Source organism: Cavia porcellus, unplaced genomic scaffold (genome assembly GCF_034190915.1).
Source record: "Cavia porcellus strain 051 isolate PalLab524CR breed Dunkin Hartley unplaced genomic scaffold, mCavPor4.1 scaffold_24, whole genome shotgun sequence".
Taxonomy (NCBI): Eukaryota; Metazoa; Chordata; class Mammalia; order Rodentia; family Caviidae; genus Cavia; species Cavia porcellus.
This window is the reverse complement of record NW_026947507.1, coordinates 12744734-12763723: the sequence shown is the minus strand read 5'-3', so window position 1 is coordinate 12763723 and position 18990 is coordinate 12744734. Positions and strand designations below refer to the sequence as shown.

Genomic DNA, 18990 nt, shown 5'->3' with positions numbered 1-18990 from the left:
ACATTATAATTCTAGATAGAAAGAACCAGTACTTACAAAACCATTCACCATCTGTGCCACCAACAGCTGACTGCTAGGTGACACTCCACTGCAGACAGAAAAAAGGGCAGCGAAGCTGGGGGTGGGGCAGGGGCTAGAGGAGCTCAGCCTGAGCTTACCCTGCCTGCCAAGGTCTTTTAGGGCATTAGTCACATGCTGAGTCCTACCCTGCTGCCCACTGGGCCAAAGGCAACTAGCAGACAAAATCCATACTTGACTTCTCAGGAGAACAGAGGGTGGAGGATGGGCCAATGAGGAGCTGGGAGCAGAGTCACCCCACTGCTCCACCCATGGGCAGGGACCAGCACCAGTGAGTGTGTTCTGCCAGCACCAGTTCTGCAAACAGACACTGTTTTCTTTCTGCTCAGCTTCCCAGTAGGAAGAAACAATGGGCATATTTTTAAATCACTGAAGGAAGTATAGGATGTTGGGTATGATGTCTACCCAACATGAGCATACCCAGAAAGAAAGAGACAGCCAAGAGAACATTCACAATTTATTCTAAATGAATTCATAAGAATTGAGCTATTTCTGTCGCTTTGCATATTTGAGTGCCTAGTGTTTGCCAGGCACTGTGCTAGGAGCTGGGCAGACAGCAGTGCTAATGACAAGGTCTGGGCTTTCAATGGTCTAACCATCTGGATGAGAAGATATGAAATTAAACAGGCAAGGTCTGCCAGGCATCAGGGAGAGACTTCAAGGATAAGCAGACAAATCAGTCCAGGTCTTCTTGGCACTGAGCAGTGAGACTGCACACGTACTGCAACTCTACAAATAAAACGACCTTAAAATCTAATGTGCAAACTTGCCCGGCCCTCAAGTCATTCCACCTTCCAGTTGTCTTATTATCCTGCAACACTCCAGGTTTGAATACTCACCCTCTTACACACACACCTTTTCCCTTCTCTCTTCTTTCCCCAAAGTCCCTAAAATAGTTTTCATAAAACCTAGATTGAATTTATAGGAGTTATTCAACAGAATCACATTCCTGAGCGAAAAATAATAATTCCTCTCTAAACAAATATAATCATACACAGGGGTTTAATTTGTTTGTGTTAAGCAGCAGCAGCCAAACTATAAGCCGCATCATGCTAACAAAGTTTAGGGAAAATTTTTTTTTAAAAAAAACTTCAGAAAATTATGAATTTAAAAGCATGCATTGTAAGACTATTTTATTAGATATGGATCTATAATAGTAAGCAGTTAAGCCCAGCCAAATTTTTATATTTAGTGGATGACAATGACAAGCTACAGCAGTTTCATCCTTGCCTCTTAGCTGGCAGCCAGTTAATAAGCTGCAATCCAACTTCACTGAGCAAACTGGTTAATGCCCTTCATAAGAAAATACAGTCTACACACAAGAACTAAGACCGTGGCTCATTTAGATCCAAGCAAAGAACAAAACTCTTAAGCATGAAATGGACAGAATTATAAATCTTTTCCCTTTTGTTTACCTGCTGTTAAAGAACAGGTACTTGGTTGTTTAAAAATGGAAGCAGATCTACATTCAAAGAAAACTGGACATAGTAAGCTTTATAGGGTAGATGTGAGAATAAATGTCATGTTTTAAAATTCTGTCCTAACAATTCTCTAAGAAGCTATGAGACTGATGTACTTGCTAATAAATGGTTAAAACTCAGGGTCAGATTTTGTTCATATTTCAGTGGTGTTTTACTGAATTTTTAAGATTTTTTTCCAAAAAATTTCCATATCATTATCTAAGGAAGTAAATACCCCGGGCACATAAATCATGCTGCTGTTGCTGAGAATATGATTCATTGGCTTAAAGGCTTAGGGAGACAGTATTCCTCCACAGAGAACATACAAGTCTGCTGATAGTCAGCTTCTCTTTCCTCTATACTTACTCCTATGCACCCTTCTTCCCATCACTTGCAAAAAGTGTTTTCTCAGCTGGGTCTCTGGAATTGCCTACAAAGCTGGAATCTCAAACCAAGTATGACATGAACATAACCATAGTCAGGGATATGTGACAAAACCCAGCATAAAGAACCACAGTGAGCAGAAGATGCCTTTAGATGTGGGTAGAAGTAAAGGTAGCAAGGTGGGGGTAATAGAAACTGGATGGCTCAACTTCCAAAAAACAGAAAACCTTCCTAACAATTAGCATTTCTCTACTGTTTGGGAAAGATTTTCACATCCTGCACCTTATTGCAATGTAACAATTGCAAAATGATAATGAGGAAAACACAGCCAGAGATTTAAAAGCCTTCTCCAAAGTGTCTGTCAGGAACAGGTCACCATCCTGAATCTAAATCGAATCTCCAAGAGTGACCTTATCCACTGAGAACATCCACACAGTTACCTGAGCAAGTCCCCTCAGGCTACCTCATATTGCGATCCAAGAGGTCAGGTTCTGAAGGTCCTTCCAGAAGCAGCACTCCATAGTTTTGTGAGATCCACATGTCAGATCCATCTAAACTCTTTGTATCTTACCTAAATGCTAGCATTTATCCTACCACCCAGGGCCCTACATATGTGGATTCACAGCCCATAACTCTTACCACTGTTTTTACATTATGAAAAAAGTGGCTCCAAGTCAGAGGACGCTCACAAGGTCATCATTCTCTAAGGACACACACACACACCCCCTCCTGAAATTCTGCAAATTTTTACTTACATTAGCATTTTATTTTCTTCTTGTCATTTACAAACCATAAAACAGGTAATCTGGATGTTTTTTCTCCTTCTGAAGTACTTCATTCTTTCATCAAGCTAAATAACACAAATGTTTCACTAAGAATGCAGACCTCAAACAAACCCACATACATAGTACCCTTTCCCTGGCACCAGCAAATTAAGAAATACTGACATCTTTCCTTAATGCAGGAAGCCAAGCTGGCAAGATGCTGCCATTCCTGGCCCCACCTCCTCCCCTTGCACAATGGGCTACTTACAGAAGGCTGAAAGCACCCTCTTTGTCCAGCACTGGCTGGGCAGAGTCGGAACCCCTGGGAGGAACAAGAGGGCAGCAGCCAGGCCATTTGCTGCTCTTTCAGTGTGCCACTCCAAAACCGCCAGCCTCATGCTCCTTAACCCTGGCTGGCACATTACCTAACGCTAGATTTGTTTAAGCCATCACCTCTTGAACCAAAAGAGCAGCCAGGCTGGCCCTCGGGAGGCAGTGAAGTGCATAAGCTACAAAGAGACACCAAAGTCTCTCAGAGAGGAAGGCAGAGACTGCTGTCCAAACCCATTCCTTACTGGACCCATGACTAGGTCTCTGCCCTGGGCCCACCCGACTCGGCATGAGAATGGGAAAGATCACTTGGATAACCTTGGGGTCCCATGCACAAATAAGCAAGTGGTTCCACAGAAAATTAATTATCTCTATCTACTGTCTTGGGGTGTTTTCTCAACTAAGGGTAATGAAACTTAAGACAATGCATTTTTTCATTTTCATTAAAGTGATCCTATGGATTACCAATTCAGTTTCCACACAGATTTAAAAAGGAGAATCAAAATGGAGATGCCCTGTATTTATAAATTTGATTTTATAAAATATTTAAGTTGAACACTTTGTACTACTTACATCACTCCCTGTCCAACACTTCTGAAGTAGTCACAGAAAGAATGGAACACGAAGCTTTTAAACATAAGTATAAAGTTATGCTAATTTTTAGCCAGTAAGATTAGGGCCATACTTCATTCTCATATTTGCCACAGGCCATAATTACCATACACACTCACCCACCCCAAAAGATGGTCACTTAAAAAATAAATTTTTCCCACTTGAAAACATAAATTTTTCAAGATGAGATGACCATATTTACTTATACTATTTTCTGTATTCATTAAACTTCATAAAATTTAAGTAACATGACAAACTAAGTTCCTTTAAAAATATTGTTTCTTTAAATTCACAGTTGAGCCAGGTATGATAGCATGTACCTGTGATTCCAGCACTCAGGAGACTCACCATGAGTTCAAGGCCAGCCTGAGCTACATAGGAGACCCCGTCTCAAAAAATCAAAACAAACAAATAAACTCATAATTTATTAACATAGTATTGCAATTATTTGACCAACCATCTTCAAACAAGGTCTTAGGCATCTTTAAAGCTACTTTGAAGCATCTAACAGGTTTCTATGAGGCATCTTCACATTTTTCCCTTCTATTTAAATTGTTTAAATTGCATTTTAAAAAAATCATGTATGTATCTATTAGAGAAAAAAATTATCCCAAATCCATAAGAGCATATCTAAACCTCATATATTATTGCCTTTTAATCTCATTTTTAAAGATTTTTTTACAACAATTTCTAACACTTGCTTTTATAATGTCAAACTCCAGGGAACAATTACCCAGCTTATATTACATTTCTTTTACTTTAGAAAAAGTCAAATTCAGTTATTTAACCTTTACAAGGAGACAAAACTAAGACTGACAGAGTTCATTTTAGGACTGTTTTCTCAAAGACAATGGCTGACAGTGAACCCATAATACGAGATTCTTATGGAGGCTTTAATACAAGGAGAGGAGAGTATGGGGAACTCTCCCCTTATATTAGGACACAAGAATTATTTCTTGTTTAGATCTGAATATAAACAGGAAAATCTGCCCTGTGCCTCAGGGTTGGACGTAAAACATACAACACAGATGTACGGACACAAGAGCACGCCGCAAAGCAGCAGTAAGTGCAGATGATCATGAAAGCAGCACACGCTTCCAAGGAATTCTGCTCCAGGTGGGCACAGGCCGAGCTGGTCCTCAAAGCATGAGTACAGTATAAGAAAATGAACTACGTTTCATGCCATAGGAACAGAAACAAGATCACAAGAAGCTTCCCTACCCCAGTGCTAAGATTTGTTGGCAAATTAATCTGGAACAAATGAGAGTTAAATTGAGGAGGGGGGCGGGGAAGAAAGGTGTTCAGGGAAATCTGTTGGGCCGCAATGTCCTTAAATCACTCTGGCTAAGCACTCACACACATGACTAATGGTAGTCCTCAGAGTAGCCTTTATTTCTGTATGAGGCTGTAACTGCCTTCAATTCAAAGAGCAGGACACTGTGTTTAGGAGTTAAATGTCCTGCTCCTGTGCTGTGCAAGAAAGGAGTAAAGCCCAGATCTGAAGCCAGTGTGCAAGGATCTGGAAAGCTAAGGGACTTACTTCTGGTAATTTGAGCCCAGGCAGAAGTAGAAGGCCATGCTGATGACAACAAAAAGCCACAATATAGTGTTTTTAAAAGCCAGATATGAACACAGATGCCTATCAGCAGATGAAAGAATGAATAAAATGTTTATTTCTATATCATTGTTTTTATTGTTCTTTTTTCTTTAAAATAAATGTAGTATATACCTACAATGGAATAGTATTCAGGCTTTCAAAGGGATAAAATTTTTATAAATATTATAACATGGGTAACATGAGTGAACCTCGAAAACATTACATACTAAATAAACTGGACGAAAGAACAAATATTATGTGATCTCAATTATATGAGGTAAGCCAGCAATTTCATAGCAAGGAGAACAGAGGTTACCAGGGGCTGGGACTGGGTCAGGAGGCATGAGAGTTATTATCTAAGGGGACAGGGTTTCTGTTTGAGATGACGGAAACTTCTGGAACTAGATAGTGGTATTCAACACCAATGCGTAACTGTATACTTAAAAATGGTTAAAACGAAAAAAAAAAAACAATGCGTAACTGTATACTTAAAAATGGTTAAAACGGCAAAGTTCATGTTAGAGTATTTTGATACAATAAAAATTTTGAATCATTTAGGAAAAAACCAGGATTTGATAACTAAGTAGACATAGATGAAAAAGACAAGGAATTGGAGGGCTGAGAGTTTTAAGCCTGGGAGAATGAACTGGGGCACAGTGAAGGGACGGCTTTCAAGGGTCCTGAAAGCCTTCTTTCCAGTGCAAGCGAGTGCTTCCAGGGCCACACGGCACTTCTCTGGGCAGGCTATCCTGCTGGCCATGCTGGCCCCAGCATGGGGAGGTGTAACCGGGCAGCTGCCTCAGTCCTTCCTGCACCCATTATTTCTGTCCCTCTTAAGAAACGCTTCCCTATGACCCCAGCCCTGTCTGTCCCCCTGCTGTCCCATTCCCCTGCTGTCTCCATAATGTACAATCCTCTTTCAACAGCCCTGTTTCACAAAATCCAAATGCTAGCCACAAAGGCCAGAAGTTACTTTCTCTAATAAATTTTTATATGACCTCCTTAATAAGAAACAATCCTTCTGATGACTCCCAGAAACACTTTATTCATATCTGTTGTATGGTACTTGGCCACTCCCACATCATACTTACGGTGAGTATAATACTTAGTACCTAAGTAGCTATTTTTCCTATCTCCTGTCCTTGGTGCTTAACACAGTGGCTAGTCTGAAATAGTACTTCATGAATATTTACTGAGTCTTGAATGGTCTTCTATGATCCTGACCATTTATCTATTGCAAGCTGCTGCAGGGCATATTAATAGTCAGTGATTCTTCAAAGGAAGGGGGCATTCAAAGGATTCTCAGACTTCAGTATTATCCTCCCTCTACCCTCCTTTACCACACAAAGCTGCTCCTTCTCCACATACTTAGAAGGCAGTGAATAGCACACTGCAAGGAGGGAAGGATTAGCAGATAATGATCTAAAAGCTACATAAAATATTGTCTTGCACCATTTTCATATTGATATTTATCAAATTGTCTCACTTATGTATAACTCCATCCTAAGAATACTGTCAATGCTAGGGGTAAAGGTCCTTTTATATTTACATACACATTTAGACATATGCTACTGGTCAGTTTACAGTAACTTAAGTCTTTCCACGAGGAGGGGAAGAGATCCCTCTAGCACCTTTCTCAAGTGGAGCAGCAAATATGAGAAAGGCTTAGCTCCAGAGTACCATACCTTGGCTGACTATCCACAGCTTTAGGTGAGTTTTCTACACTCAACACAGACTCCTCCATACCAGAGAAACAGAGCAGGTCTCTTCCAGTACAGGTGCTGGAATGCCACATGCGGACACTGACAAGAGAGCCATCAAACACTGAGGCTGCTGGGTGAGTGGCTCTTTGAGATACAAGGAATGCCAGCAACAGAACTTGCCCAACTTCCTCCAGAGCAAACAAACAAATAAATGAACCACATAACTCTCCTCCCTTCTTTCTTTATATACAGAAGCAAAGAAGGTGTGTCATGGACACCCATTTGAGAAAATGATAATTAAATTTTGAACATCCCTGGTGAAGATAATCAGGTGTGGTGAGGCATATTGAAGAGGGAAAGTACCAAAAGAAAAAGTCCTAAAAGAAGTGAGATTATTTCATTTGTCTTCAAATATTGCTTTAATATTGCTCTATGATTTCTGTCTGTATGTCATGATAAGGCAAGGACACTGTGTGATAAGAACTGGAGAAGGGACCAGGCTTAGACTGAACAAACCACATCAGTCAATCAGCTTGGCTTCAGCTGTTGGTTGGGCTGACCTGACTCTTTTGCAAGAAGTAATAGAGAATAGGCTTCTGTACCTAATTTCTCCATCATAAACTGGGTCTAATAGAGCATGTTATTTCAGCTGATGTTGGACACAGAGAAGAACCCTAATTATGTCAATATACCTGCATATTTAAGAATATGATAATGCTGTTCAAGGATATTAGGCAAGACAAGTAGAGCCTGCTTTTGTAACAGCTAAACAATGAAATAAAATTTCCTTTGCCAGTAAAATATTACAGAAGAACACACATTCCACCTTATGTGCAGGAATAAACCACAAAATAAATCCTGGAGCAAGAGGCCCCATGGAGAGAAGGAGAGAACAGACAAACAGGAAAGGAGACCTATGTCCTTTTACCATAGTCAGCCCTGACCTCAGGCAGGCAGGAATGCTTTGCCACTGACGGCCTCAGAAAGGCAGTGAGGTTCATTTGTTTGAAAAACTGCACACAGAGAAGGGACCTATGTGCTGGATTGCTTTTCAGCACTTTGTATAAAACCAGTGTCTTCAGTGGCATCTATGGAAATAGAACAAAAACAAAGAATCCTAGGCTCAAATGCAAAAAGATCCCACTCCAGGTACTGGCTGTCCGTGAAGAGCCACACACATTAGAGCCGATCCTGGGCAAGTGCTGGTTTCAGAGAGGTTAAAGGGGGTGGCACAGGGGAGAGCTACACCTCCTTCTGTCAGGAACACAACAATGGCATCAGTAAGACTATGAGAGAAAACAAAGGACAGCCAGAAGATCCTGGTGTCTAGGACTAAATCCCCCTTTCCCTCGACACGCAGAAACCTCACGTCACTGCACATGCAAAGAATCAGTGTCAAAATCCATCAATCCTATGCAGTAAGCTTATGTAGGTGTTTGCTATCATTATTATTACCATTTTATTATGCTTTATATTTTTATTAGTACACGTTTACATTCCTTGTGTGAAGCTGGTTCAAGCATATAACACCTCTGAATTCCTATTTTCATCCCCTTTCTCTCTTCTCCCTTCCCCTCCTCCATCTCTTGATCCCTTCCCCATCTGAGATCTATTGTCCTACTTCCTATTATCTTTTATTTTGTTCTTTATTTTTTATTTTTTGCTATATTTTCTCCTACCTTTTTATTGTGGCAAATTCAGAATATGAAATTTGCCACATTAACTTGTATTTTTCAATATTCTCAAAAGGAATCTATAACTGGGTCAGGTCAGTTAATTTCCTCTTGTTCTTATGTATTTCCCACTTGCTCCACAAAGGATTTAGGATAGCAACTCATCCTTACTAAGAGTGACAGATGGGATATAAACCCCTCCCTGAAATCACATGACTAGTTACGAGAGCAACTTCCTTTTAAATCCCTTTGAAAAAGGATCTCACTGCAAATAAAGAACATACTGAAAATTGCAAGAGATTTAAAAACCCTCCTAGTCCTTTGCAAAAACTCCCCACGAGGGTAAAGTGTGGGCAATGTTTTCTCTGCCCTTAGCATGTCTGGGAGATAAGCGAAGACAAACACACCTGCAAGAGTTAACCCAACCATGTAAGACAGATGGTGATAACCCCAGAGGAAGTAAATGAAGAGGCCTGGTGCTCCCAGCACCTGAAGGAAGGAGAAAACACTATGTTTGGGCTGGAGGCTGCAAGAGAGCTGTGCAGACAGCCAAGGATGGAACCAAGCCAACCCTAAACAGGCAGAAACAGGTGGGGGTAGAGCGAGCCATGAAAGCCAGACTGTGTGGGGAAGAGGCAGGCAGGCCACGCAGGCAGGGCCACCAGTGGGTCAGAGACAGGCAACATCAAGAGTAGAGCCCCCCTGCACAGCACCGCTCTGAGCCGGCTAGGGAGCAGTGGCTGGAGGTATTTTTCTCATGCTATGTGCTAAGTTTATGGACATCCTCACCCCAGGTCCTCAATGGGCCCTAGGCTGGTGTGGGAGACACAGAAGGACAGACACTGTCCTTGTCCTCAAGGAGCCCAGAGGGCCCAACGGCTCACAGAGGTCACAGTTATCAAATATCAGTGACCTGGATAAGGCCTCTCATGCCCTGTTCTGAGGACAGAAGGTTGGGTAGGGTTACTTACACCCCTAAAAATAGATCAAGGTTTCAGAATGACTGCTAAACCAGAGATCCCGCTTAGCAGAACAGAGGTAGGCAACAGACTGACTACAAAGACAGACTTCCACCCAGAAGAGACCTCACAAGGTTGGAGGTCACTTGAGTTTTCAGATTTCAGCGGTAACTTAGGTGTGGTTACTTCAAACAGCAGAGATCAATGGAACCTGCAAATGTTCATATGCAGCAAGGTTCCAAGGGTTGCACAGACCCTTTAAAGAACACAGAGACCCACTATCCCAGAGGAAGATCTCTGCGGTGGTGGAGGAAGCAACACATGAAACACAGAAAAGGTTGAGCAGGCATCTGGCTCACTGTATTGTGAGGGACAAGAGAAGTGCGGTGACGCCATGGGACAGGAGCTAAAATTACATAGAGAGTTCAAGTGACTATCAGGAGACACTGCTAGTCCTGGGGAAGCTAAGAACAAAACAAATCTAACAAGATGCAGGTTAGAGAATTTAAGAGACAAAGAAAAAGTAATCATCCGGTTTGGCTTTTACTTCTTGGGAGAGGTGACACTAGTTTGGGGTCTCTATATTCCCTTTATGATTCATTTAAATTTCTATTATGAAATTTTCCAAATCTACCTACTGGTAGAAACATGTATAATTAAACTACCATGTACCCTTATCCCAGCTTCAGTTTCAATCATGATCGACCTTCTGCTCTAATATTTTTGACAGTGCCCACTGTTTAAAACTGATTTTACAGAAAATCTCAAATATTCTGACATTCAAATGACACGCCCAAGGCTCCAACAGGTCTTCTACTCTACAGTGTAGCAAATATTTTGTGGAACAGTAAAACTGAACAGTAAATATACTGTATCATGACAAATGCTCAAAGGTTCAAACAAAGGAAGCCAACTTAAATATTAACTTGAAGCAGCTAATCCAGCATGACATTTAATTGTCTTCAAGAAAAAGGCTCATATATTCCATTAGCGAGTACACAGTATCTGGCAAGCACAGCTCCAACCATGTGAGATACAGTAGGAACAAAATTTAAGACAAAAAAATAAGATATGTCTCTTATGGATGCTTTTATATTGTCAAGTTCTGGGACCAAAAAGAAACATGCTTTATTTTATTTTATTTTACTTTTTGAGACAGGGTCTCACTGTATAGTACAGGCTCTCTTTGAACTCACTACATAGCGTAGGCTGGCCTTGAACTTGCAACAATCCTCCTGTCTCAGCCTCCTGAGGTCTGGGATTACAGCCATGTACCACCACATCCAGCAAAATATGCTCTATTTTAGTAACTCTCCTGACATAAAGACCTGTTATGACAGTCATAAGCTAGTTTCAGAAAGCAGTTCCAGTTTCTATTCCCCTTAACTAACAAACTGAGTCATCTTCTTTTGAAAAATGGCATTCAGAGGTTTCCTCCCACACCAATGGTAGAGAAGGAGTTAACTTTTTGGTTCTCTGTGACTATACATTAGTCAGTAATAAACATCCCTAGTAAGTAAATATTTTTATTCATAAGATCTATACATATACATACACTCTGCAAGTATTTTCTGAACATCAAAAAACAGAAACACAAATTAAGGTAAAAAATATCTATATAAGTTCTAATATTTCTAACCTATATCCTCACTATCTTCCCTCCCCAACCTAGGGTGAACACACCCCATTTTGGAGACCACCTCTTAATCTCCTGAACACCACTTACAGCTTCTCTGGTAGCCTGCCTAGCTAGAGTTGCCATGAGTTCAGTCTCACAGGCAACAATAAATGAAGTAGCTATCTGAGGTATAGTTCGGCTCGCTGCACCTAGGTGCAGAATCATGGCACCTGCCAAAGCCTGCCAAAACAGACTGCTATATCTGCTAAGGAGGGAGACAACAAAAGGGGGAGATAAAGACATTCCACCTTGTGATAGAAAGACATGCTGGAGAAGCCAGGGCATTTCTGGTAACTGACTGGCCACATGTGAAAAGCTGGATGGCCTGGGCCCACTCTTTCATTGGAAGAAGCATCCAGGCCACGGGTCACACCAGCCCTGCCATGGGCTGACTCATCTGGGACGACCTGTCATGGTGACCTCACAGCTTCATTCCCTATCCTACCTTCACCTTGGCTGACTTTTAGAGAGGTTGTGGCATCATCAGACTTATCTTGAACCACAAAAGGAGTGAGACACAGATTAGTGTTGTCTTCAGAGTCTGACATATGACTTGTGGGCTGCTTGGCCATAACTCTGGTGTTAGTTCTGTCAAGTGTCTGGAGGAATACGTGACAGACAAGGTCTCTGCCTGTTCTAATTGCTGGGGCACCTCAAAAGCTGGCCTGAGGCACAATTACTTCTGTCCTACACAAGGAACAAAAGACTACTTGATCATTTCATTACAAGCACACGAAGTACAGTTTTAAAAGTAGGAATACCAGGTAAATGAAGACCTTAGTACAGTTACGTAAGATTATCTAGAATTTGACCCTAATCTCCCTTCCCATATCCTGCAAAGCCTGCAGTCATCTGCTTCTCATTTGAACTGAAACAGCATGGAAAGAAATTCCTCAAATGTATTCCTAAGTACAAAGTTCACACCAGTGAAGACAAAGGTTTTGTTCTAGACATTTTCAATACCTTAATTTTAGCTATCGGGTCTAAGCTTTGCACAGAATGACAAACCTGAACATTACAATGGATATTATTGTCAGAGGCCCTTCCCATAAGACATGTGACCACTTAATGTCTTCAACCCTCAACCAATCATCAAATCAAATGAAGGACTTACCAGACCTTGTACTAAAAGCTGCTGAAACCACAGAAAGGACAATGAATAGGTCTCCTACATGCCCAGATGTTAAGTGTGCTTCAGGCGATTGTGTGAAAAAGCAAGATACACATACATGAAAAAGACATAGAGGATAAAAAGCAGGAATGTAGTCAAAATATGCAAGACCAATATGGTCAGGCATCAATTCATCTGAAAAGACAAAGGACAAGCCACCAGGGATCAGAAAGTCTTCTGGGCAAAGTGTGAATCCTTCAGATTCTGAATTAGAGCTGCAGCACTTAGGGTAGCAGCTGTTGGCCAACTAGTGTGGGAGTATTTCAATGTTTTAGCTACCAGAATAGTTGCTCCAGCTGAGTTTCAGTAAACTTGGGGGGTCTAGGAAGTAGAGAAGTCTGAAAAAGGGGAGAATCAATCCAGGAAAAGCAGTGGTAGGAGGAATGTGGGTGAGAAGAGGAGCAGGATTCCTGATGGCCAGAGGCTCTTCCAGGACACAGGACAGCCAGGGGACAGACAACACTACACAAGAGCAGAGTCTTGGGGTACAGAGATCCTTCAACCCGGCTGCACCAGTGTGCCATCCATGAGTCCCAGTTCATGGTGGCTTAGGAGAGTTAGGAGAAACAGCAGGTCGAAGCCAAATAGTTGCAGTCCCCAATAATCAAGCTAAAGACCCAGGGCCTTCTAGATGGGAGCCATGAAGATTTCTGCTCAAAGAGGATTTGATCAGAACTGTGCTTCAAAAAAAGCAGTTAGCCCTCTGCCCCAACCCTATCCTTCTTTATTCACCCAAGGCCCTCACTGTCTAACCTGGAGGTGACAGACCCAGACTAGGGTCTGCCAGTAGGAAGAATGAAAGGACATGAGTGTGTTAGACAGCATTGCACAGAATCATTTATAATAAGCAGAAGCTGCCGACTGACTGATTTCAGGACATAAGTCAAGGACAACACTGAGGACTTCAGACGGGCACAGGGTCAGGTCATATGTGTGCCGTGGCCAGAAGGAAAGGCCGGCTCTGTAACCCTGGCTGAGTCACCTGTTCTCCCACATCACAGTTACTACATCCCTAAGATGAATGAGTAGCTCTTTCAGAGCTTGGATTGTTCTGAAAAGTCTCCAATAAGACAAAGGTGAAAGAAGGGTGTGTTGTGATTTGGAATTTCACCCATATCCCTCTATACTGCAACCACAGTAGCCCTATTTTTATTTATTACACATCTTGAAAATTCTCCCTAAAATTTTACTGGGAAAAAAGAGGTCCATACTTGCTAGACAGTATTACTATGGGGGCCGGGGATTAAGCTCAGCGGCATAAGCGCCTGCCTTGCAAGCAGGCAGTCATGAGTTCGATCCCTGGTACCGATAAAAAAGAAAAACACACACACACAAAATCCCGCTGACAATATTACTATGCATTCAAATCTTGGTGAAAACTCAAAAGCTTATTCTCTTGTCTACTTCTAAGTTTCCAACATGATTCTAGAACATGCCAACAAGATCTGTTCAAAGTGCCTGCTAGGTAGGTAGCAGAGGGCAACCGGTGTGCTACGGTAAAACCCACCTATTTAAGTAAATGCTGCTCGACCGCCTGTCCTCAGCCTAGGCTCCTGCTCACACCTGAAAGATGGCTCTCTTCCTCTCGCACACCTGATGCATTAATCATCCTTCCTATTCTCCAGGCTTCTAAGACCAAGACTCAAGGCAGACAAAGCCTTTTACTTTCTAATACTCTAGGAATTCACAGCTGTGTAGTAAGTAATGTCATAACACACTGAACCAAGCTGGATCAAAATTGGTCTTTACTTCAATACTCTGGTGGCACAAAGGGAAAATTCATGAGACTGCACAGATAAGATGAGGAAAACTCAAGAAGCATGACATGGGAAAAGGAGACCCTCATCCTGCCACATGCTGGATAACTAGAACTCTCTAGACCCTTTGGACTGAGATCTTTATAGCTCAGAAAATCAACAAAGCCAAAGATTTAGGATCACAGGTCCTCAAGCAAGAATGGCCATGTCCAACTCATGATGTGAAGGAACTTGTTCCTTCCTTTGCCTTTTTAAAGTACAGGTGGGTGAGGACCTGCCTTACAGAAAAGCTAAGACTAACATGCTAACATATCTGAAGCACCAAGAACTGTACCTTGACCTGTTAGCTGCTTTCATAACTTCTGTCCCCAAGTCCGGCCCAGTTCAGGCTGCAGCTACCACTCTGGTAGATACCATATTCCTGCTTCATAGCTAACAGTTAAGGCCTGACAATCTAGCTCCTCTGCAGCTTTCACTTGAAACTATTTGCTATAAGAGATGTTTTGAGTATTTTGACATTATGGATGTAGACATCTCTCCTATAACAAACCTGTGGAAAACATGGAATTTTCTATAGCAGCCAAAACTGTGTACATAGATAACACATTTATCAGAAGTCCCACCCCAATGAGGAAATGGTCTCAAAGGCAATCTGTATATTTCCTCCTCTGGTGACCTAACTTTTTTCAGTTTATCTTTCCAAACCATGAAATTCTTTTTTCAACAGTTTTTCATGAAAATACATGAACTCAAAAGTCTATTAAAATCCATTTATTAATAAAAATAATTTTCAAATTATTGTCACTTTCAAGAGTTTTAACGCAGAATGTGCCTACATTTTCATAAAAAGAAGTCTTTAAATATACAAGGATGTTTGGCAGAGAGTTCTGAAACAAACGGATGTCCCTAAATATCTGACAAGAAAAAAGGAGTAAATAAAGCATATCACATATAACACAGTCATCTTTAAAACTCATTTTTTAAAAAATACGTAACAACATGGAAAAAAGTTCATAATACAACTTCAGTGATTAAAATTAAATCGTCAAAGTTTGTATCTTCAATTAACAATGTATGAACTAAAATTTTAAAATATACTTAGGAACAAAAAAACCTGAAAAAAATGCACCAAAATATGGTAATAGTTCTGGAAGACCTTCATTTTTTATATTTCTCAAACTTTCTACAATAAGTATATAGTATATAAAATATAAATAATGATAGTTTGTATTCTACATATTACTTTTTAACATGAAAAAATAAATATGAGGGAAAATTGTTCTGTCTTAGATATTAGACAACGTACAAAATTTTATTTCAAACCTGAAGATCAGCAAATAATTCATGAAGAGAACTGTGAAGCCACCAGTTTTGAAATGCACATTTGGGGAACAGTGATTATTCTGAGGCAGGTCCCATGTACAGAGCCTTCACCTACCTCCAGGTAAAGTTTCCTGTCCAAAGTGACACGACTCCTAGCCAGCCAGCCCCTAGGGAGGCACCCCTATCCCCAACACACACACTTCACACTCTTCCCCTTGAATCCTCAAAAGTTAAAAATGACTTAACGCTGTGTTCTCTCCAGCAGTTAGGGACTTGTAAATATCATAATGTGAAGAACAGGAAACATTAACATAAGCCATTATGCGCTAAATTTCTCTTCTTGCTGGTATATATCACCCTAGGACTTCTTATGAATCCACATTTAGGATTTTATGAAGACCATCTCACTGGTAAAGCCGCCTCTATCTTCTAGTTTTTAAAGTTCATCAACTATTTCAAACTCTCTGTGTCCCTAACTTCTTAGAACTCTGTAGCAGGACACTGCTACAGGACACACCTTGAGAGCATAATGTTAAGTGAAGTAAATCAGACACACAAGCTTATATGAGAAAATATACAAATGAAGTGTAACATAAAACCCAAATAGGAAAAGAGAGAAAAATAGTTACTGCAATCCAGCATGAACTGTGTATCTAAAAGCATACCTTGACTTAGCCTGATTGTCTTATATGTTTTATGTTTTTTGCCTATTAGTTTGGTTGTTAATCTGTTTGCATGGTAATTACCTTTGTAAGGATTTACAAGATAAATAAAAGAATCTAACACTAGCATAAAAAGGGTGGTAGAGGAAAGAAGGGACAAAAGATTGAGATGATTATGTACATGCAGCAATTCCCCGCAATGAATGCAATCATTATGTTCTGTAAACATGTACTAATAAAAATTAAAACAAAACAAAGAAACCCCTCATAATCCTAGCATGATAAAAAACAATCTCAACCACTGACAGCTTTAGATCACTTCTATTAACTGAGAATTTTTTTCCAGACATTAATGTCAAAGGTACTTTACGTCCCTCACATGTTTGTCTAAGCTGGACTGACGACCTTCATTAAATTCGACCGCACCTTGTAACTGCTGACTGACCCCCTCTCTGCCAGACAGTAAGGCTTAAAGAGGCTTTCAGATAGCCACAGCTTTGAGTTGCCTTAGAGGAAATTCTCTATTTTGTAGCCTTGTGGATTGCATCATTCAAGTTGGAGTATAGGAGACAGTAAGTACAAAGGAATAATAGACATGTTTCAAAAGGCAAACTTGCATCAAAAATTCAACTGACCTTTAAAAACTAAACACTCCTTTATATTTATTGAGTATAAATACCTGGAAATTATCAATATGCCTACAGTCTTACTGTTTCCAGAAAAGCAAAACTGGAAGGAAAAGAGAATTCTCCAGCCATGAGTAATAAGACAACCTACCTCATCCTTCCCAAAGTTCCTCCCCTAAAATACAACCATATTTCACAACACAACCGCATCAAAATGCTATGAGACCTAAACATTAAACATGATACTGTGGCATGCTGTTATACGTCCAGTTATTCTACACTTGACTGAGAAGTATAAAGGTAGCCATGAGCACTACCTGCGTGGTACAGATAACCTGCATTTGCCACATGTCATCTCTGAAACGTCAAAAATCTGAGAACCTAGAGATTCTTCTTGTCAGGGTGCCTACAATAATAATAATACAAATATTGCCAAAATATGGATAATAGGGATAGGAAGGAAATACGGCATATTACTTATAATCATTAAGAAAAGATTTTTTAAAAACTCTACAGCAAATTCAGAAAACACAGTTCTTTAAAACTGTATTAAGATGGTAGGAAAAAAAAAAAATAGGTGGGCTGCTTTGGAAGATTTTCCTTTCCCAGTCAGAACATATTAGCTCAGGAGACATTTTAGTCTAACGAAGTCTAAGTCTTTTCACAAATAATGAGTCAGTCTCAGGCTAGGAAGGGATTTTCCCAGTTTAGCCAGAACAAGAAAGAATGTCTCCAGCAACCTGGCCGGCTTTGTTTTCTACAATAGCTGAGTGCACTGTTTTTTTCCTAGCTGATGGGTCCCTTAGTTCCCCCAATGCAGACCACCAAACTTTTTAGTTTTGGTCTATATAACCTGCCGTGTGTACCAGAAAAGAACGAGAACCAACCAGAAGTTTTTGGTTGATACTGGTGTGTGTGTGTGTGTGTGTGTGTGTGTGTGTGTAAGCCAATATGTAACTGTTTTCACTGGGATCATCACAGGTTGAGTTGTGAAATGTGTCAGAAATTGTAAGGTTTAACTGATTTCTCTCATGCTAATCAGTAACTGAAAGACTGGTTACCGCCGGTCTCAGTACTCCAGATACTCAGATGCCAAAATGCAGCTTAAATGAGTCTTAACCGGCATTTGAAGAACACTTTTTTAATAGTTATTCTTGACTAGGCTTCCATAACCTTGACCGTGGATGGAGTGGGGAGAAGATCTGCACGCCCTGATTAGCTGGGACGTCTCTCTAGGTCCTAATCCACGTGTTTGTTCAAGTCGTGGACCCGCACTGCCATCTACTCTGTAAGGTGACAGCAGCTTTTCCGCTGAATTAAAAAAAAAAAAAAAAAAAAAAAAAGCCGTGCGCCTTCCATCCACGATTCCATCACAGCTGTGTGCAGGGCCGTGGGCTCTTCTAGAGACGCCGCGAGAACGTCCGCAGCCGGCAACCGGCTCTGGGGACCGCCTCGGAGCCCCTAAGCCCGCGACCCGGTGCAGGCCGGCTCCACGCGCGGCCGGGCGCGCTCAGCAGAGCCGACCCGGGGCAGGAGAGGCCACGGCGGCTGTAGAACGCGAGGCCTGGCCGGGCGCCGCCACCCCGCACCTGGGCTCGGCCCCGCGGCGCGCGACCCCGCGCTCGCCCGCGCACCATCCCGGCGGCGCCCGCACGGCCCTCGGGGAGCGGCGACCTAGTCAGCCGCTCGGGCTCAGGAACCTCCGGCCGGGAAGCGAGGCCGCAGAGCGGGGCCGGAAAAGCGGAACATCCTGGGGCCGCGGGCGGCTCTGGCGCCTCCTCACCAGGCCCTGCGCGGCGGGCGCACTCACCTCCTGCGCTGGCCCGGCCGCTCCGCTGCGGGCTGTCACAGCAGTCCGCTCAGTGCCCGGCGCCGCGTCGGGATGCTATTTAAGGAGTCGCGAGGTTGCCTGATGGCTGCGCCCCCGCCGCGGCCGCGGCTGAGCCAGGCTGCTGCCAGTGCTCGTGTCGCGCCCGCCCCGCCCCTGTCGTCCCGCGGGCCACACCCCCGACACGCCCCTTGTCCGGAGGCCCCGCCCCTCAGACCCTCCCCTTGACCTGAGAGCGCGCGTGGCTGGCGGTTGGCTGCCGGGCGGGCGGGCGCGGGGCGGGGGACAGAGAGGGCGCGCAAAAGGGCTAAAGTCGCTCTCTGCCCTCTGGTTTCGTAACGAATCCGAGTCAGGGCAAAGGGTGAACGGCCGTGCCCCCACCTCG

General features: G+C 42.2%; 1 protein-coding gene across 3 annotated transcripts in view; it reads right to left on the bottom strand.

Moving 5' to 3' along the window:
- Positions 1 to 18745, bottom strand: part of Acsl1 (acyl-CoA synthetase long chain family member 1) — a 67127-nt gene extending 48382 nt beyond the window's left edge. Inside the window, exon 1 of one of the 3 annotated variants that reach the window (XM_063234504.1) lies at positions 18588 to 18745. The gene's annotated coding sequence lies outside the window, so the exon portion shown is untranslated. 3 annotated transcript variants of the gene reach the window in all.
- Positions 18746 to 18990: the final 245 nt, after the last annotated feature.